The sequence below is a fragment of the Puma concolor genome, chromosome E1 (genome assembly GCF_028749965.1).
Source record: "Puma concolor isolate L17-30 chromosome E1, mPumCon1.1.hap2, whole genome shotgun sequence".
In the NCBI taxonomy this organism is placed as follows: domain Eukaryota; kingdom Metazoa; phylum Chordata; class Mammalia; order Carnivora; family Felidae; genus Puma; species Puma concolor.
Window position 1 is genome coordinate 14,641,445 of NC_141680.1, and position 20,104 is coordinate 14,661,548.

The 20,104-nt window shown below is 51.6% G+C and overlaps 1 protein-coding gene across 8 annotated transcripts in view; it reads right to left on the minus strand.

Annotated features, from left to right (window-relative positions):
- The window catches only part of RAP1GAP2 (RAP1 GTPase activating protein 2), a 227,885-nt gene that overhangs the window by 81,786 nt on the left and 125,995 nt on the right, over nt 1-20,104 (minus strand). The window contains exon 1 of one of the 8 annotated variants that reach the window (XM_086686319.1): nt 16,552-16,571. The exons of the other annotated variants lie outside the window; for them this stretch is intronic. The gene's annotated coding sequence lies outside the window, so the exon portion shown is untranslated. Of the gene's footprint in view, nt 1-16,551; nt 16,572-20,104 lie in introns of those variants that run through there. 8 annotated transcript variants of the gene reach the window in all.

Genomic DNA, 20,104 nt, shown 5'->3' on the forward strand with positions numbered 1-20,104 from the left:
CGGAGGCCGTCACTATTATTATCCCCACTCTACATGTGTGGAAACTGAGTCTGAGAGAAGAAATAACTAGGTCAACAGCCAGCATCGGCGAGACAAATACAGTCAGCCTCCAGAGTCCAAGTTCTGAACCAGCACTCTAACAGGGCCCGGGGGCATTGTTGGGATCAGCTGGTGGGTATACACGCAGCAGAAGGCTCGGGGTCCAATCCCACCTGTCCTTCCCTAAAATCTTTCTGAAAGCCCTCGGCCAGAATTCCCATAGCACTTGACTTGATTTGGGTACATACCATATCCTGTTTCCTCCTAATGGCTAGGTGACTGGCTGATCTTTCCTCTCAATTAAAAACTCCTGGCAGGCAGAAGCTATGTCTATATACACCAGATTTCATCAAACCCAAAAATGACCTCCATTGTAAGATACACATTATTTTATGTATCACTAACAAAGCAAAAACACCACCGGCCACAAACTCTGGCATGCATTGGTAGTGAGATGCAGCCTGGTTTCACAGACGTGAAATGGGGGGTTTGTGGGGGAGTGTATCTTAGAAGCGATGAAATACAGTAGTAGCTGCACAGTAATTATTTGTACTCAGTAATTATTTCTTGGGGTAGCAGAAAGAATACTAAACTTGAAATCACAAGCCTCAAGTTAGTGTCTTACCAGCTGGCTAAGGGGAGTGCTACATGTACCTCTCTAAAACTCAATTTTCTCATCTATGAAGTCGGGGAAAGAATTCTTCCCTTCCAGGGTAGTTGTGAGAACCAGAAGCGTTCAAGAAAATGCTTCATAAACTGTAAAGCACTGTCCCAGCTAAAGTATAAGCAGGATGTACAGTGGATGATGAACACCATCAGTGGTTACAACCAAGGCGGGGAGGCCCTGTGGGTGTTTGCAAGGGGCACTGCCTTGGGGCAATCCAGGCCCATTTTCCAGGAAACAACTGAGGCTCCTGCTTCCAAGATGTCCCTACCTTGGAACAAGGGCATGGCACTTGTTCCCAGGCCTGCACTGGTTAAGGAATTGTGAAGTCTACACAGTAGAGGCTCTCCAAGCCAGCCTTTGGGGTGTCGGTCTAGTCTGCGGCCTGGAACTCTGAGGCTTCCGAACAAAGGTGGGCTCAGGTTCAGGTCCAAGGCTCCCAGTGGGGGACTGGGCAAACAGCTGTGTAAATCTCATCGGGTTATCAAGTTATAGGCCTGCAAAGGGTGAGCCGGGCTGTCAGGCAGCAGCCTACACGCAGGAAAGTGAGGGAGTAAGCCTGGCTGTGGTCTCACCGGTGGCCACACTGTGGCCCTCTGTTTCTGTCTATCCTGAGGAATAAGCAATATAGCAGCCCTGAGGCTGAGAGGGTGGGAGCAAAGGGCAGCGTTGGCCTCCAGGAAAACCTCTGCTTTCCCCCAAGTCTTCTTGTCCCTGGAAATGCAAAGTGCCCTGAGCTCCGTGGCATTTCTCTCTCCTAATTGCCACTGGTGGGTGGGTGTCTGGCTGGGTGTCGGAGACGTGGCTCCCCCCTCCATCACTCTTTGGTGGTCTTTGTTCCCCAGGCAAGGTACCTGCACAAACCAGGGCACCTTCCAGCTCACCCTCTCCCCGTACGCTTCCTTCCCCTCTCCCTCTCTCCCCTCTCCCTCTCTCCCCTCTCCCTCCTGCCCACTTTCCTGCTGGCTCTCTGAGAGCAGAAACTGCAGCCGTGCTGCCCAGCACACCTGGACTCTGGGTTTGTAGAGAGGACGGCGGAAGCCTTCTGTACCCTGCCTCTCCCCCTCGCCCTCCACTGAGTAAGTTTTAAGAACCAGGCACTCCTGACCCGGTGCCAACGGGCAGCCTCCCCCGGTCCTGGCCTTGACCTGTACCTGCGAGAAAGGAGAGGCTGCAGAGGCTGCCACTGGGCTCACCCATTCAGAGAGAAGCCAGCCCAGCCCCGACACGGGACCTGCGCCCTCCCCAGCAGACCCTGCTCCCCTTCGCTTATCTCAGGAGCTGTCCCCTGCCCTCCCATGAGAGTGTCCCTGCCCTCCTGGCAGGCCAGCACTACCTCGGGGAACCATGAACACACCCAGCTACCACCAGGGAGAGTGTCCTCATCCTGCCGGTCTCTTGGCTGTGACCAGAGCTCAGCTCACTTATCTCCAAAATAAAGACTCCTCCTGGTCTCACTCCCTAAGTCACTCTGAAGCTTGAGGCAAGACCGAGTTGAGGGACACCAACTTCACACCATTTCTAAAGTAGGAGGCACCGTCCACCACGACATATGCCACACATCAACCAGCCTTCTCAACAGGCCTCTCCTAGCTCTGTGCCTCAGTTTCCACTCTCACTCAGAGTGTACAGGAGCCGCCCTCCCCGCCACTGGGGCCAAGCGGTCACCCCAGAGGCACCTGGCTGCTCCCAGAGCCCTCATCCCTGGGAGGTGCTTCCAGCTGTACAACCGCTGCTCTGAGACCAAGAAGAAAAAAGAAGCTCTCCACCCCCCATGCCCACACCAGCACTGTTACTAAGTGGCAGGAGCGAGGTTTAGAGATTATCTAAGTCAGAATTGCAATTATCCAGGCTCTTCCTGTTAACACTGCCCTCCATCCAGGGCAACAGATCCCTGGGATTTGGCTGAAGTCAGTCCCTTGCCTAGCACAGAGCAGGTTCTCATCAGATGCACTGGACTGAAAACGGAATAAATCAATACGTGTGTTTGTGCCGCTGGGTTTGGCTAAGCGAAGGGCAGTATCAGAAAAGAAGTCATAGGAGATGGGTAACTCTGGGGGCTCGTGTTCCCAGTATGCCTGAGAGATGCCATCTGAGTCATCTCACCTCAGCCCTGGTGGCCCCTAAAAGGCCCAACTGTCTCCTCCCTGGAGGGAGAAGGCAGAAGGAAGTCTGGGGGGCTCCACCCCCCTCCTTGCTGAGGGTTTCGTTTCAGGCTAACCTGCAGGAAGGGGACATCTGCAAATTGCATGTTCTTTCCCTTCCCCATCTTCCAATTAATGATTACCTAAATAAATGCTTCGGTCCCGAGCGACTCGAACAGCCCCCGAGCTCCAACAGCCTAATTATACACACACAGCCACGTGGGGACGTTGACACTGAACAGCTCTTTCCCATAAACCATATGTCAAGTTACACGATTGTCCCGCCTGCTTTTGCCAGCTGAGGCTGATGAACGGGTACTGGGGCAAATGCAGGCCCTTGTAAGATCGGGGCGGGGCCGTTGGGCTGCCCACCTCAGGCCCAGCTGTCCCGGCTGGGGGGCAGCAGCGGGCTACAAAGACACCACACCCACATGGGGTCCTGCAGCATCCACCTCCCACACAGACGCCCCAAACAAAGGAACTACAACAAAGAACAGCCCAAATGTTCACATCCGCCATACACCCACCCCCCAACACACACACACACACACACACACACACACACACACACACACACACGGTACACACTCACTCATGCAAACACACACAGGCTTGGTCCTCTGGGGTTTGTGGGCCCCCAAGGTGAGGACCATTAGCCAGCTGCACACACCCTCCTGCAATAAACAGTTGTATCTGTTGCTGTTTCTAATTTGCCTGCCCAGTGGTCCCCTCCTCAAAAGCAGACAACAAAGGAGGCACGCAGAGTGAAGGAGGACCAAGTCGAAGACCTCAGCCTTCTTCTCGCAATCCAATTCCTTTTCTACCAAAAGATCTGTGTATCCAGTGGATACGCTGGAAGCAGTGTGGGCGCCTGGCTCAGAGGGCTAGTGCCACCTTCCAGACCTCACACTGAGGCTGCACGCAGGGCAGGACTGACACAGCAGATGAGCGGGCCACGCAGGGAACGTGGGACGCGGTAGCAGATGCACCCATTCTGACTGAGGAGGCCGCCGCCGTCCCCACTTAGGCACGGTCTCCCTAAGGATGTCTCCAGGAGCACCTGAGTTGGGGAGGTAGGCAGTGGACACGGTGGTGGGGCCCTAGCGCCTGGCAGCCTGACCCCCTGGGTCTGCCCAGCTGATTTTGCAGCCGGTGGCTTGTCACTGCTCCCCAGCCCCCAGTAGCCCCAGCCCCAGGCCACTCGCTAGTGTTGATGGTACTGGCCACAAGGGGGCCTGGTGAGCCATATGGGGAGTCCAGACCCACAGCTGGGCTCCAAGTCACTCCCTGTGATGAAGGGGATGAAGTGGAGGCAGGTGATGCCAGAGGTCTATTTAAAGAGAGGGCTGATCTTTTACAGATTCGGACACACTTCCAGGACCTCTTCAGGTCCCCAACGCGCAGGTGATGTGCCCTAGCCCCAAGGCACAGCCCCACTTTCACTAAATTGGGAGTTCCTTTTGGCCACGAGGCTTGGGCTGGAAGGCTTGCACTCACCCATATGACCTCTCCTAGCACCACCAAGCAGCCTGGATTTGTCCCGCCCTGGGAAACAGTGTGCCCTGAATGCAAAAGGAGCCCACTGCCTTCTCAGGGCAGGGCAGTCATGGGGTCTTAGCTACCAGGATAGTCTGGCCATGCATAAGAGACCCCACCTCCAGCTCAGCTATGCTTGGCCAATCTGGTCCGTTCTGGGGAATTCTGTACACCTTAGGTGACACAATCTTCCTGTCCCCATGGCTAATCAATCTGGCCCCATAGCTCCCCTGAAACTGCTCTTTTCAAGGTCACCAATGACCTCCATGTTGCCAAATCCAAGAACTTTTGCCCTTATCATCATCTCTCAGCACCACTCCCGCTTCCAAATTAGCATTTCCAAATACGTATTTGTTTTCCCACTTCGTTGCCTCATGAATATCCAAACACAGAACCTCCAAAATTGGGCCCCTGATATTCCCCCCAGAACCTTTCCAAGCCTTTCCATCTCAAAAAAATGGGTCCAAAACACCCATCGCTCAAGTCCCATCTAGGACAACTAGACATCTAGCTCCCGCCCCTGTCCAGCCCAACAGCACCCCTCTTCACTCAACCTCTTCAATATAAGTCAAATCCATCCATTTCTCCTCATCTGCACCACGAACCCACCCCCAGTCTCAAGCCCCCTCCAACTTTTTGCCCAGACTAAAGCAGCAGACCCCAATCTGATCTCCCTCCTTCCACTTTTGCTGATCTACAGTCCATGGGGCCCATGCCCACCACAGAGCTCTCTGTGAAGTTGAAGGCACAATCTGGATGCACAGCCCCAGAGCCCTGAACCAGGCCGGGCGACCAGCTCCTGCCTTCGAAGCCCCATCCAGCTGAGGAGTCCAGGCTAGCCCCAGGGTCTCTCAAGAGTCTAGCCCAGGTGACCGGGTGATCGTCCTCCTGGGGCTGAGGCCGAAAGTCCCCCGCCCCCTCCGTGTCCCTGACAACAGCTGATAGCCAATTCCCAGAAGAGACCATCTGGGTCTTGGTGCACAGCACCCCCCACGCTCGTGCATCAAGGAGATTTAGAGATTATCAGTGAGCTGGAAGGCCCTGCCGGGGTGTTTGCACGCCCTGTGATATTGCGTTTTAAACATGTGTGTCTGTTTACTCTCCCTGCCAGGGCTTTGCTGTCCGCCCCGTAGCCAGGCAACACTATCTGACCTGGGGGACCGTGAGGGGGACTTTCTGTGCCAGGCAGGTCACCTGGGGAGGGTTATCTAAGTGCAGCCAGTCTCAGCATAATGAAGCTCCTGTCTCTGCTCCCACACCTTGCCTTCCTCACCCTCAGATGATCCCGGGCCACAGGCCCACAGGTCCACAGCAGACCACTCTGATGAGAAGAAGTAAAGTAAATGGGAGGAAGAGGACAGTGTGTGGTAAGAGGCCAGGCAACGGCACCTCCTTTCAAGAAAAGATTGGACAGCTCCAAATCAGGGCTGAGTGAAGCTCACATAAGTCACTTTTCTGCCCTCAAGGCAGGGTAATATATTTCCACCTGGAGGGGGGAATCAGCAAATTGCTGACCCGAGGTAACAGAATTGAGGTCACATCTCAGCTCTCAACAGTATGAGTGCTGTGTGCCCTTTGCTCTGTGGAAAAGCTTAGGGACAAATGACGTGCTTACCCTCAAAACCCAAGAGTGAGGAAGGACATTAGAACTCATATAACTGGTCATGGGCTCACAAAGCAATGAAGTCAGGCAGACAGACAATCAGCCACCGAGCATGGAACCCCAAAAGAGGAAGACCTACTGTGTTGGCTTCTCGGATTTCCTTAGAAAGTAGGGAAAAGTCCTCCATCTTACAGATGAGAAGCTCAAGTCTAACAAAGCCCAGTGTCTCCCACTGAACCGTGGAGGTGGCCTGACCTTGCCACAGCTGAATAATAAGACCCTCCAAAAGATGCTCTTGTCCTGACCCTCAGAACCTGTGAATATATGAGGCGAATATAAGGGGAATTGGGTTACAGATGGAATTAAGGCCGCTAAGTCGGCTGACCCTAAGATGTTTAGAGGTCCTAGACCATACAGGTGTGCCCGATGTAATCAAGAGTCCTGATAATCAGGAGGCCAGACGGAGAGAAGCAGGGAGACGGCAAAATGGGAGGACTTAGCCCAACGTCGCTGCTCCGAATGGAAGGGAGGAGCCCCGTCAACACCTTGTTTAGCTCAGTGAGACCCACCTCAGACTTCTCACCTCCAAACATGATGAAAAACCTGTGTTATCTTAAGCCGCTAAGTTTGTGGTCGTTAGTTTCAGCAGCCACAAGAAGCCAGTACTGACCTCTTGACAGGAACCATCCAAGAAGATTTTATGGAAGGGAGGAGCACCATGCCTCTCACTGGGTAACCTCTCCTCGCTCCTCAAAACTGAAATGCTCTGCGGCCTGGGGTGAACTTTTACTTTGGTATTTTGATATCCGCCTTGAAGCCCTTTGCCGACCTTCCAAGAAACCAGGTGTGGACTCCTGACCGCCACTGGGCCTGGGACTCATGCAGCAAGAAGAAAGGCTGCCCGAGCAGGTGGCAGAGAACCCAGACATGCAAAGAAGACTTGGGGCCCTGCCTGTCTACGGCAACTCAGGCTGGTCTGATGAGCCGGGATGCCTGGGCCTCCTGGCTCCCACCTATGCTGCCAGCACTAACCTCGGGGGCCTTGGGCTCTGGGTCCTTGGGCATCAGCCCTGCTCTCTGGCCCAACCCTGACACTTACTAGACCCTTCCAGCGCTGGAAGACCCACCTTCCTGCTCCCCAGATCTGACCGTGGTTCCTAAGCTACTTTCTGCTTTACTATTCTGGTGTTTGAAGGATTTGCTCTGGGGCTCTCAGACCCCCAGGATCCATCCCCTCATGGGGAAGTTACAGAGAGAGCATCATGCAAGGATTTCCTGCCTTTGTGAGTTTACCCAGGCTGCCCTTGTCTTCACACCCAAGCAGGGACCACTGGACCCCTTAGTGGAGGTCATGTCTCATCTTGAGTCACTCTCAGGGGTAGTTTCTGGGGCTTTTGCGTCCTTGCAGCCATCACACCCTCAAAGACCAGAGATCATATCTTCCTAGTTCAACAAAAGGTCACCAAGTATGAGGGGACAGAGAAAAATAAGTCACAGCTCCTGCCTCCTGCTTCACATGGCCTGACTCTCCTGACCACAGAATGACCACCCCAAAAGGACACTCAGATGCTGTCCCAAACTCTATCTGGACATCCAAGGGGAGGTTAGGAGGGGGGCAGGGAGTGGTGGGGATCCAACTGGATTCTCAGAATCATCCTGATCCCCAATACATCTCTGGGGTGAGATGCAATTCGGGTCTCCTGAGCCCGGGCCACCCACCAGGACTAGCCTCTGAGAGGGAGAATCCTAGAAAAAACAGGTGAACATCTGGCAGAGGTCTTAAACCCAGCCACTTTCAGGAGCTGGGGAGGATATGAAGAGCATGTCCCTCCCAATAATACTGAAAGGAATCTTTCAACATCATGTTGGTCAAAGGAAGCCTATGTGAGGACTAACTGGGTGGGGCCAAGCCCACCAGCCCTCCACCTCACCTCTCCCATCCCCTTCCACTTCCTCCCACTTTCTCACCCTCCACCCCCTCCTTGCCTCTTCTCCCCTCCCCACCCCCTTTCCCTTCTCGCCAGTCTCCCTTTCCTCTTCTGCTGCACATGACGCCACCCGGTCATCCACCCCTCACTCCTGGCTTTCCATTTAGAGCTAACCAGCCATCATATTAACATCTGACATTTCAGAAACTTCTCTATCCTGCTGCCAAATCAAATCAGCTCAGGGGCACCTGGGTAGCTCAGTCGGTTGGGCGTCCGACTTCAGCTCAGGTCATGATCTCACTGCTCGTGGGTTTGAGCCCGCGTCGGGCTCTGTGCTGACAGCTCCGAGCCTGGAGCCTGCTTCAGATTCTGTGTCTCCCCCTCTTCTCTGCCCCTCCCATGCCCGTGCTCTGTCTCTCTCTGTCTCTCAATAATGAATAAATGTTAAAAAAAAAAATTGAAAAAAAAATCAAATCAGCTCAGCCTACATCATTTGCTAACAAACCCAATTCACTCCCAAAACGGGCTCCATTTCCGCGTGTAACTAAGCCGGGGGGGTCCAAGGGCTCCCTCCACAGACACCCTGCCAGGCCAGCCTCCTGCTCCTTAGCAGGGCTGCTCCCATCCAAAGAGTGTGTCATGCCCGCTGAGGGGCCAAGTTCACAGACTTGAGTCGCCTCCTCCCCTCCAAAGAGCCAACCTCTATGTTATAAAGTTGAAATAATTTAGCAAAATAATAATAATGTCTCTACCCACAAAGATCTGTCATTGTTTGTTTGCTTGTTTGTTTTAATCTTTTATTTCATCTTTAGAGGACTCTTCCAGAAATTAGGATCTCCTACAGAGAGGAAACATTTACCTAAACTTCAGCAAATCCTTCTGAGCTGCTTCTGTTTTTTTCCTCAGTGGTTAAATGCAAACAAAATCAAATTTAACTCTTTTTATTACAAAGGAGCACAAACGGTGAGATCCCATTTATTTATGCCTCTGTCTGGGTGTACAATGCCGAGATGTCTGTACCCTTAGCAAATGGTAGGAAGGAACTTGTCTGGATGGTAGGATTATTATTAGGACTTTTTTCCTACTTTCTTTGTACTTTACAATCGCTCAATTTTTTAAATAAGAGACATGTATCATTTTATCAAAAATAGTTTGGTTTTTGTTGGGTTTTTCACTTGCAAAAAAGTCTTATGAAAATTCTCCTCCAAGAAAATACTAAGCTTTTTTGTTCAATGCCACATTCTTTTTTTTTTTTTTTTAATTTTTTTTTTTCAACGTTTATTTATTTTGGGGACAGAGAGAGACAGAGCATGAACGGAGGAGGGGCAGAGAGAGAGGGAGACACAGAATCGGAAACAGGCTCCAGGCTCTGAGCCATCAGCCCAGAGCCCGATGCGGGGCTCGAACTCACAGAGCGCGAGATCGTGACCTGGCTGAAGTCGGACGCTTAACCGACTGCGCCACCCAGGCGCCCCTCAATGCCACATTCTTGAGGCTGGATCGGTCAATGAAGACTCATAACTATCTGTTATGAATATTTTTTTAATGTTTATTTATTCTTGAGAGAGAGACAGAGAGACAGAGCATGAGCCAGGGTGGGGCAGAGAGAGGGAGATACAGAATCCGAAGCGCGTTCCAGGCTCTGGGCTATCAGCACAGAGCCCAACACGGGGCTCAAACCCACCAACCGCAAGATCATGACCTGGGCCAGAGTCAGATGCTCTTGCCTGTCATGTAGCCCCAGGCCGAAGGAACGTGTGGAACTACCAGAAACTGGAAAAAGCAAGCCAAGGATTCTCTTCCCCTAGCGCCTCTGGAGGGAGCACAATCCTACCGACGCCTTGGTTTCAGACTCCTGGCCTCCAGAACTGCGAAAGAATAAATTTCTGTCATTTTAAGCCACCAAGCTTGTGGCTTTTTGTTACAGCAGCCCCAGGTAAGGAATATATACTCCAAGACCTGAAACTCCATTTCCACACTCATCTAGGAGCAGAAAATCTGCCAGGGGCCGGGGTGGGGGAGCCAATGGGAGAGACACACACAGGAGGTACTTACTTGGGCTCATAACTGTGGGGGTGCTACCTCTTCAGGAACAAAAAAAGAACCCACCATCCACTGACTCCCAAAGTACCAGACACACTAGGCAAGTGTCAGGTAAATGACACACATGCATGGGAGTGGGGGAGAAAGGCAAGGCATGGAATCTGGGAGGGCCCCCTCCCGAGCCACTCTCTTCGAGGAAGTGTCTATGGCAGCTGGAAGAGAAGAAGAGTGGGATCATCAATGAAACCACCTCACAAGCATTCAGCTCACTGCCCACAATAATAACCACTGGCATCCATTACATACCAACACGTAACACGAGCATGTGCTTTGAGAAGCCCTCATTCACCCACTGCCTTGTGTAATCCTTGCAGCAACCCTGTGGGGTGGGCTCAGTCTACAAATGAAGGGACTGAGATTCATGGATCACTGAACTGCACAATGTCACATACTTACTAAATTCCAGGCCCCAGGCTCTGTCCCACACATTCATCACAAGAGGCAGGACCCAAAATAAGCAGGGATGTCAGAGTTGGGGTTAGGACAGCTGGTCAAGCCTTCAAAGGCAGGTGGCATGACTAGTGCTGGAGCAGTGAAGGAAGCATCCCTTGGGAGACTCCCAAAATGCCAACTGCTCTATTAGGGCACAAGACCTGTCTAGAAGCATAGACTCGTTTTAGTATTAGCCGCAGGCAATAGGAATTAGGAAGGACACTCCTAACGGGGATAAACAGATCGTGAAATGCATTCCAAGGCCAACCATGGACTCTCCAAGGCCCTGAACTGCCCGGGTCTACACTCAGTCCAATCCCAAAATCCTTTATGCAGATGCTGGCCTTGCAGGTCCTTTCTGTCACCATGGGGACCAGCCTTGCCTGTAACCCCTGACTGGCTCTGGGCAGCCCAACCAAAAGGGATGGAAACATGATCCAGAGAATAATCCCTCCCCGAAGACCCCTTCCCCAAGTCTGAGTTTGCTGGGCAGGACCCTTTGTTTGGGTCTTTTTCCAAGACCCTCACTGTCACCCACATTTATCAGGAAGGGTTTGGGGTCTAATACACAGGGCTCAGGTGGGGCCAATCACACAAAATGCAATTTCAGTTTTGTTCATTGGACAGGGAGAGGCACCTCAACCATGCTCGCCAGGTAGAGCAAGAAATCAGGAGAAACTGAGAAGAAACTATATTAACAGAAAAATCAGTATACTTCCTTCTAGACTTTCCCTCTAAGCATTGCTGTTCTCTGGAGGAATCATAATGACTAACATTTCTGGAGAACATGCTAAGTGCCTCTGTTCTAAGTGATAAGCATACATGATGTCAATTCATCTCCACCACAACCACACGAAGCAGGTTCTCTTATGTCTCTATTCTACCAATGAGGAAACTGAGGCACAGAGAAGTTACACAGCTAGGAAGTGGTAAAACCCTAAGCCCAGGCAGACTGGCTCCAGAAACTGTGTTCTTAACTACTACTCAATATTGCTTCACATCTTTGAGAAAGAACCTCAAAGGGGCCCAAGTCCAGGTCAAAGGAATGAGATTAGCCTTCACGGTGGGGGAGACCATGTGGCCTGTCAGAAGGAAAGGGGGATGGGCTAGAGACTCAAAGGACAGGGGAAGAGGGTTCCCAGAGAAAGGATTCTGGAAGACTAGCCATTCCCCCCACATAAGGGAGAGAAGGAACAAGGCCCAAGTGGCCCACGTGGCTAGTCCAAGTCCTGTGGTCTAGACTCCAATTAGCAATGTCTAGGAAGCAGGGTTCCTCTCTGATGCCTCCAGTTCAAAGGCCAGGATCCCAAGGCTACAGGGGAACAGGCCACGGACTCTCATGTGCTGGTGGCCCCCAGTTCCCTAGAGAGAAGCCCTGACTATATGTTTCTCAAAGGCAAGAACCACATCATTGCCATCGTAGTTGTTATCATCATCACCATCACCATCACCATCATCAGTGCCTGACTGGCTCAGTTCATGGAGCATATGACTCTTCATCTCAGGGTTGTGGGTTCAAGCCCCATGGTGAGTATAGAAATTACTGAAGATCTTTTTAAAAATTACCATCATTATCATCACAACCAATTATTGACCATCTACTATGTGTTAGGCACTCTACTAGCTACCTCATGGATTACCTCATTACTTCTCACACCCTCTCCTCCAGGTCAGATGGCCATTGTCCCTCCACTACAGGAGAAGAAATTACAGGTTAGGGAGATTAAGTAACACACTCAAATGATTCACACAAAGGAGTCTGGAATAGCGTTTAAGACAGCACCGGCTCCAGAGTCACACAGACAGACCTGAGTCCATATCCTGGCTCTGCACTCACCAGCTATGGGACCTTGAGCAAATAACTTAACCTCCTCTGACAATTTCAATCAGAGATGCCAGAAGTAATTCATCTCAAATGTCAACTCCAATGACTTGTGGCAGCTGCCTGCAGTGCTTTGATGGAGAGGATTCTGAGACGGCATCCAAACTCATGGGAAAGAGTACTGTGATCTATTACTAACATCCACTGTGGGCCAGGAGGGTGGAGTGACAGCACCAGTGTCAGGGATTTGCCATTCCACGTCTAGAGAAGCACCACGGCTTGGAGAAACAACCATACAAATACACTTATATGACCAGCGGACCTTTGATTAAAGCACCAGAGCAACTGAAAAGCCTTTCCATGTATATATGGGAATACATGGACCTAGACTCCATATCATGCCATACACAATTAAATTGCGATGGGTCTGAGACCTACAGCTAAAACCATAAAGCTTCTAGAAGGAATCTTTGTGATATGCACTGAGCATGCACTTCTTAGGACACTGAAAGCAACAGATATAAAATGAAAAATCAGACATCACCAAAATTAAAACTTCTGCTCATCAAAGGCACTGTTAAGAACAGGTACGAGCTAGGGCGCGTGCCTGGCTCAGTAAGTGGAGTGTGTGACTCCTGATCTCAGCATTGTGAGTTTGAGACCCATACTGGGTGTAGAGATTACTTAAAAACAAAATCTTTAAAAAAAAAAAAAGGAATGAACTTGCATCCATACTAAGTAAAGAATGGCTACAAGAAGACAACCCGACTTTAAGGGGGAACACAGGGCAAAAGGAACTATGAGACAGTCCACAACCATGTGAAAAAATGTTCAGCATCACTAGTCATCAGGAAAACGCAAACTAAAACCACAATGAGATGCCCCTATATGTCCACTCAAGTGGCTAAAATTAAATAGACTGACAATGGCAAATGTTGACGAGGATGTGGAGCAATCGAAATTCTCATAACGTCGCCAGTGGGAATGTAAAACGGTACAACCAGTTGGCAATTGGCAGGCACGTATAAGGTTAACCATTCACCTACCTGTTGACCCAGCAATTTCACTCTAGATATTTACCTGAGAGAAATGAAAACACATCTCCGAAAAACAAAAACAACAAAACAAAACAAAGCAAATCAGAATGTGCATAGCATTTGGCTATTCATTACCGCCAAAACTTAGAAATAACCCAAATGTCCCTCAACAGGAGAATGAACAAATTGTGGCACATTCATACAACAGCAATAAAAAGGAACAAACTACCAACACACTGGCAGCTCGAGCAGACCTCACAGACCTTAGGCGGAGCTGAACACAAAGGAATACATAATACAGGATTCCTTTCAAATGAGCTCTAGAACAGGCAAAATAAACTGATAGTGGAAAAAATCAGAGACCTGGTTGCTTCTGTGGCAGGGGCAAGTCGCGGGGTGGGGAGGAAGATGACTAGAAAGGGACACAGTAGAACATTCTGGGGACACAGAAATTTCCTATCTCTGAATCTGGTATAGGTCACATGAACATATTAATAAAAGTGTAAAGTTAAGATTTATGCATTTCAACGTAAGTAAATTTTTTAAAAAGCAGTTACACCTAAAGTGATGTGCAAGAAGTGTAAGTTAGTTGGCCTTAAAGCATGAACAAAAGCAGGACAACATGCGTGTGTGCACATATGCACGCATGAGGCATGGCTCTCTGCAGGTGGTGCACACAGAGACACCTCCACGTTCTTAAAGCCTCCGAGGTGCATCCCCGCAGACACAGATGCAGGCAAGCCCTTTCTCATGGCCACACTGTCCTTGGGCTCCTGGGAAGTAGCTCCCAAGGGGATGATATCTGAACAGGTGACATAAATGGGGTCTGTGTGGGGACCAGAGACAGCCCTCCCAGGGCCCAGAGCATCACCGAGAACCTCTGCCGCAGTAGTAATGAGAGAACAAATATGTCTCCTAATTCTCACATGCCCCTCCAGGGCTTGAAAGGGAGAAACCAAACCTTCCTGCTATGTCCTTGAGCCCTTGTGCCCCAAGAAGGTCCCCAATATCCTTCCCACAAATGCTTCTGTACCTCATCCATACAAAATTGGTAGATCTCAGCGGGGGGCTGACACCCCCTCACCCAACCCAAATGGAGGTGGGGAGCAGTCTCCCTTCCAAGCATGGACAGAAGAGAGGAGGCAGGAACCAGGAACAAACTAAAGGGCTGGTGTTGGGCCTGGGGCCTGGGACCAGCTACGAGCCAGCTACAAGTCCAAGAGGAAAGCTCAGCCCTGCCCCCGTGGGGAGTGAATGGTTGATGGGAGCCTTTGTGCCAGTCTGAGGGCAGTTCCTCTCACACCTTCTCCAGCCCCCTTTGTGCCAGTCTGAGGGCAGTCCCTCTCACACCTTAAAGCATGAGCCTGGGAGGGTGTGAGGAGGAACCTGCACAGCTCTGCCCAAAGGGAATGAAGAGGGTACAGAGAAGAAGGCTCCTAGGACTCCATTTTCTTCCCTGGCATCTGGAAACTAATACCCTCCTGACCTACCCTTGAGGGTTTTGAGAGCATTAATGAGTCATAGAGAGCAGAGTACCACAGGAGCAATGTAGGAACGAGACTTCCTGTTCATCTCCACAGGAGGAACCCCAGGCCCCCATTGTCATCTCCTAGAAGAGAGAAGGTCTGAGAGGGACTGCCCTCAGACTGGCACAAAGGGGGCTGGAGAAAGTGTGAGAGGGGGCTGCCCTCAGACTCGCACAAACGGGACTGGAGAAGGTGTGAGGGAGGTGGGGGGCTGCCCTGATATTCGCACAAAGGGGGCTGGAGAAGGTGGGGAAGGGGCTGCCCTCAGACTCACTCAAGGGAGGATGGAGGAGACTGAGCAAAGGTCACCTCCCAGCTTCCCAGGCCACTCCAGGCCTAGTGGAGACCCAGAGACAAGTACAACAGTTCAGATCAAGGTCAGAAGAAGTCCCAGCAATGTCACCTTCAACGAAACGCCCAGCACATTTACTGTGAGCTGGGAGAGAATCGGGAGGGTCAACCCCAACCCTTCACTTCACGAAGCCCAGAAAGGTTGTCGTCTCCGGTCAGTCCCAGGGGGTTAGCCCAACCCCACACTTGCCATCAGGGCCCTTCCGCCTCCCCCACCCCGCCTCCCCAAGAAGCCACGCTCACTCCTCTCCACCCCACTGAGGAGCCACACGACACATTTGAGCTTGTCACATGCTGAGCCATATGGTTTCTTCTGCTCAGTTAAGGCCCCCTGTAGACAGCAGGTTCTTTGAGGGGTGAGGACTGTGGCCTCGGTTTGACCCCACAGAGCCCAGCGTAGCGCTGGGCACACACAGTGGGCCGTCTCCAAACGCCTATTGATCCATTGGGCACGGAAATCAGATCAAAAAACTGGGGACCTGGAAGCAATCCACAGCATTCCCAGGGAGACAGCCCCAAACCCCTCTCCCAGCCCACCCTGCACCATCCACAGTGTGAGTTCGGGCTGGAACTGGGCTCTCGTTCAGCCCATCTGCTTAGCATCTCTTTGGTTGCTTTTTCTCAGTTTCATATTAGAAAAAAAAGAAAAAGAAAAAAAACCCTGAAAAACACAAACAGCAAAGGGGCGGGGGAGGGGGAGTGAAGACCAGTTGCATCAGGCACCCAGCGGGGGCAGAGGCCTGGCCTGGGGAGGCTGGAGGCTTCCTCTGTCCCGGAAGTCCCCTCCTGGTGGGAGGACAGACCAGACCAGCGGCTGTCCTGGCTGTGAGGAGCCAGACTCGGGGAGCGCTTTCCCAAAACTGGTTTGGGTCCTGGAATTTGGACCACAGGAGAAACACAACTATCTTCAGGGGGAGTCTAATTTCCCACCCAATTTACCTACAAAAGAAATGAATCATCATCCATCCCTGACATTCTGTGACTCCCAAGCTAATCCACCAAAAGGGTGTGCCTGCCACCCCTGCCCCAGGCCTGTGGGGCCAAGGGAACCAGGGGAGACCCGCCCCCGCTGCCCAGATGCCGGGAGTGGGGCAGGGGCAGTGCCGCAGAGCCCCCAGGGCCGGAGACCCTGGAGAGAATCCGGCCCCACCCTGAATGTCTCAGAGCTCAGTGTGCAATAAATAACCTAGGGATGTCGGAAGGTATCAGCAAAGCAGAGGCCCGATCCCCCCCTGGACATGGACATCACAAGCACCAACCCAATCCGCGCAGGTGAGACCCCACCTAAGACTGACGAGGAAGGAGGGAGCCTCGGGCTGCATCTTTAAGAACACATGTGCAAGGGCTTAATTTAGAAAAGCATTACCTAGAGACAAAGAGTCTGCTGGGATGTAACATTCAAGCGAAACCAGAGAAGCAGCAGATGAAACACAGGCTCTTCCGACCTGGATGTCCCGTACAGCCCACAAGGCATAAACATCCACCAGGCACCACCCCAGCCAGGGGACTCAGAGAACAGGGTAGTCGCAGCCCTCAAGGAGTTCCATGCAGGGAGGTGTCAGGATGACCAGCAACATGACTTGGTAAGTGCAGTCACAAAAGGGATGCTCCCTTCGCAATGAGCAGGCTGGCGTGAGGCTTGTGGTTGTGACCACATGAGTCAGTCTGCTTTGCCAAAGGACAAAAAATATCCTTGCCACAGCCAGCCTCCTACCCGCGGCCACAGGCTAAGTCCTTGCCACAGAATAAATCCAAGTAACAGTCATAAAGAGACCTTTAAGTCCAGGTACACCACACACACACACACACACACACACACACACACACACACACTGACACCAGCCACAGAAGGGCATTGACACCACTGTGAGTCCTCGGGGTGACCCCCGACATCTTCCTCTGAGTCCTCAGCTCTAACCTTGGCCTTGGGGCTTTGGACAGTACAGTCGCCCCATAGGTTGCTGCTCTGCTCTGAGGCTGTCCGAGGTCCCGATCAGGCCAGCCCTCCTTTACCCCCTGCCAGCCTGCTGGGCCCTGTGCTGGCCAGAACAGAGCAGGGTCAGGTACCCAGAGTACAGTTACAAGTAATTTTTTGAATGAATCACTACATTCACTAATAAACTCTTCCTTGTGCTCCAGATTCGTGATCAGCCCCTTCCCTCCTATATCCACGCGTCCTCCTGGTTCCCCTCTTTCAACATTTCCACTCACTCCTCAACACACCCCTGCCTGCTGTCCAGTCCTCCCTCCCCGGAACTGTTCTGAGTTACAGCAGCAACGCCACCAGGCCACTGCACGCTCCACATCACACCTGGCCTCTGCTGCAGCTCACACAGCTGCCCATTCCTCCTTTGTTAAATGCTCCTCCCACCCGGTCTCCAGCCTCCTCCACAACAGCCTTTGCCTGGGGGAGCCCCTCAAGGGGCCGCCCCAGGAATCTCTCCTCTTCTCACCGCACCCTCTCCCTGGAGCGCCCACTGCCCCTTGCCTGACCTTCCACCCCAACTTTTAACTCCCGCCTCTAGAAGAACGGGTCTAGATTCCTGCCTCCAATCCAGACCCTTCTTCTGAGTCTGGCCTCCAAATACTCAGCGGCTCACTGACACCCCCATTTGTGTCTCAAGCATGTGCAACACAGCACTTAGAACTTAAGCCCTCATCCTCCCTCTTGAGCCCACCATCTCAGAGAATGGCTGTACCATGCATCAGTTGTTCCCAACCTGGGGCCGCCCTTGCCTCCTACCTGTCCGCAAATCCTCCTGTCTCATCAATCTACCTCCTAGGAAATCGAAGATCTGATCACTTCCAAATAACTCCACAGACCCCTCAGAGACAGGCCACCATCATTCCCTAACCCCCTCTGCACTGGACTCCTTTGGTGGCCTCCCAACCCTACCCCACTTTCCACTCTGCTCCTCCTACAAATTCTCCACCCAAGGGCCAGGGTGATTTTCCAAAAGTTGCATCGTCTAGGTAGTGCTCTAACTAAAATCTTCAATGACATCAGTGCCCTTAGTTAGGATAAAGCCCAAAATCTCTAACGAAACTTCTAAGGGTTGAGGTGGGCAGGATGGGCAGACTGAGTGAAGGGGATAGAAGATACAGGCTCCCAGTTATAGAATAAATAAAACCGGGATAAAAGGCACAGCATAGGAGCGCCTCAGTGGCTCAGTCAGTTAAGCATCTGACTTTGGCTCAGGTTGTGACCTTGAGGTTCATGAGTTCAAGCCCCACAACAGGCTCTGTGCTCTCAGCCTGAAGCCTGCTTCAGATCCTCTGTCTCTCTCTCTCTCTCTCTCTCTCTCTCTCTCTTTCTCTACCCCTCCCACACTCTCTCTTTCTCTCAAAAATAAACGTTAAAAAAAAGAAAGGCACAGTATAGGGAAGATAGTCAATGGTGCTGTAACAGCGTGTGGTGACAGGCGGCAGCTACACTCGTGGGGGGCACCGTGTGACACGGAGACTTGTCAAATTGCTATGCTGTACACCTGAAACTCGTGTAACATTGTGTGTCGACTATACTTCAACATACAAAAATGTTCTCAGACCAAATTAAAAAAATAATAATAAAATAAATAAAACTTGCAAGGGTCTGCCTCTCCATCCCTAACTGGATGCTCTGACCATTCTGCCCTCCCTCCTGCCTCAGGCCCCGTCCTTCCCACCTCAGGCCCTGTCCCTCCTGTCCCAGGGCCTACAGAGCTGGCAGCAGTGCTTATGCGTAACAGTCTGGAATGCTGATTCTGAGAGTCTGCACTCCTAAGGAGCTCCCAAATGAGGCGGGCCTTGCCGGTCCCTTGGCCTCACTTTGAGTAGCAAGCATCTGGAACACTCTCCTCCACTCTGTCTGCATCTTTGCCCAACGAAGTCCTACTCAACTCCCAGGGCTCAACTTCAACATCCTTTCCTAGGAAGTCCTCCCTGACCCTCTCCAAGGTTAGGTTGGATTCCCTCACACACGTCCCTTGTATTGTCCCCAAGCTATGCCGGGCTTCTCCTTTGGAACACTGATCACACCTCACAGTCCATCCTGCATCTTAAAGTTAGTTTTTCAACTTTTGTCTCCCTAGCTAGACTACAAGCTCCAGGAGGGCGGGCACTTCGATGCCTCGTTCGCCACCAGGTCCCCAGCACTCAGCAACGGGCCTTGCTGGCACATGGTCAGCACTTGCGGTAGAAAGCTGTTTGGTCTTGCCTTCCCTGCATCCACCTCCCCATCTTCTCCTCATGACACCCTAATTTTTCTTTGAGGAACCACCCTTCCCCCACTCTTAGTTCTTTGGGCTTAGAGAGTGGGCCTGCAACCTGGGTCTGGCCAATCAGAGCCTCCGTCATTCTGGCCGCAGTGATTGGTTCAGAGACAGACAGGTAACCTAAGCCAGGCCCTCAAGCTTCCTCCCTGAGACTTCTGCTGGGACTGCTGGGGGAAAGACACTCTTCTTTCTACTGAAGTTACTTAGCAGGTAGGAGCTACTGTCACCATCCTGCCACCACAGCGACAGAGCCCGACAAAGAATAAAACCAACAGAGAAGAGAGATGGAAAGAGACAGATCTCAGATGCAGCCATGCCTGGAGTCTATAGTTGCCATTAGAAAGCAGGAAATTCCCTTTCATGCTTAATCCAAAGTGAGTTTATGTTTCTGTCACTGGTACCCAAGAGTCCTGACTAATACAACATTTGAGCAAATACTGGGTGCTGAATGAATTAAATAAGCATGTGAGTAAGTAAAGCCTGCCAACAGAACTCAGGGATTCCTCCTCGGAGACTTTCAGGGTTCTCCCCACAAACTCCTACCACCCATGAGCACAGTGACAAGCATCCCACATCCAAACTTGCAGACCAAGGGGCTGACACTCAGAACGCTTCTCGGCATCACTCCGTGCAAACTGGCTGACAGAGGCTGTCTGGCTGTCAATG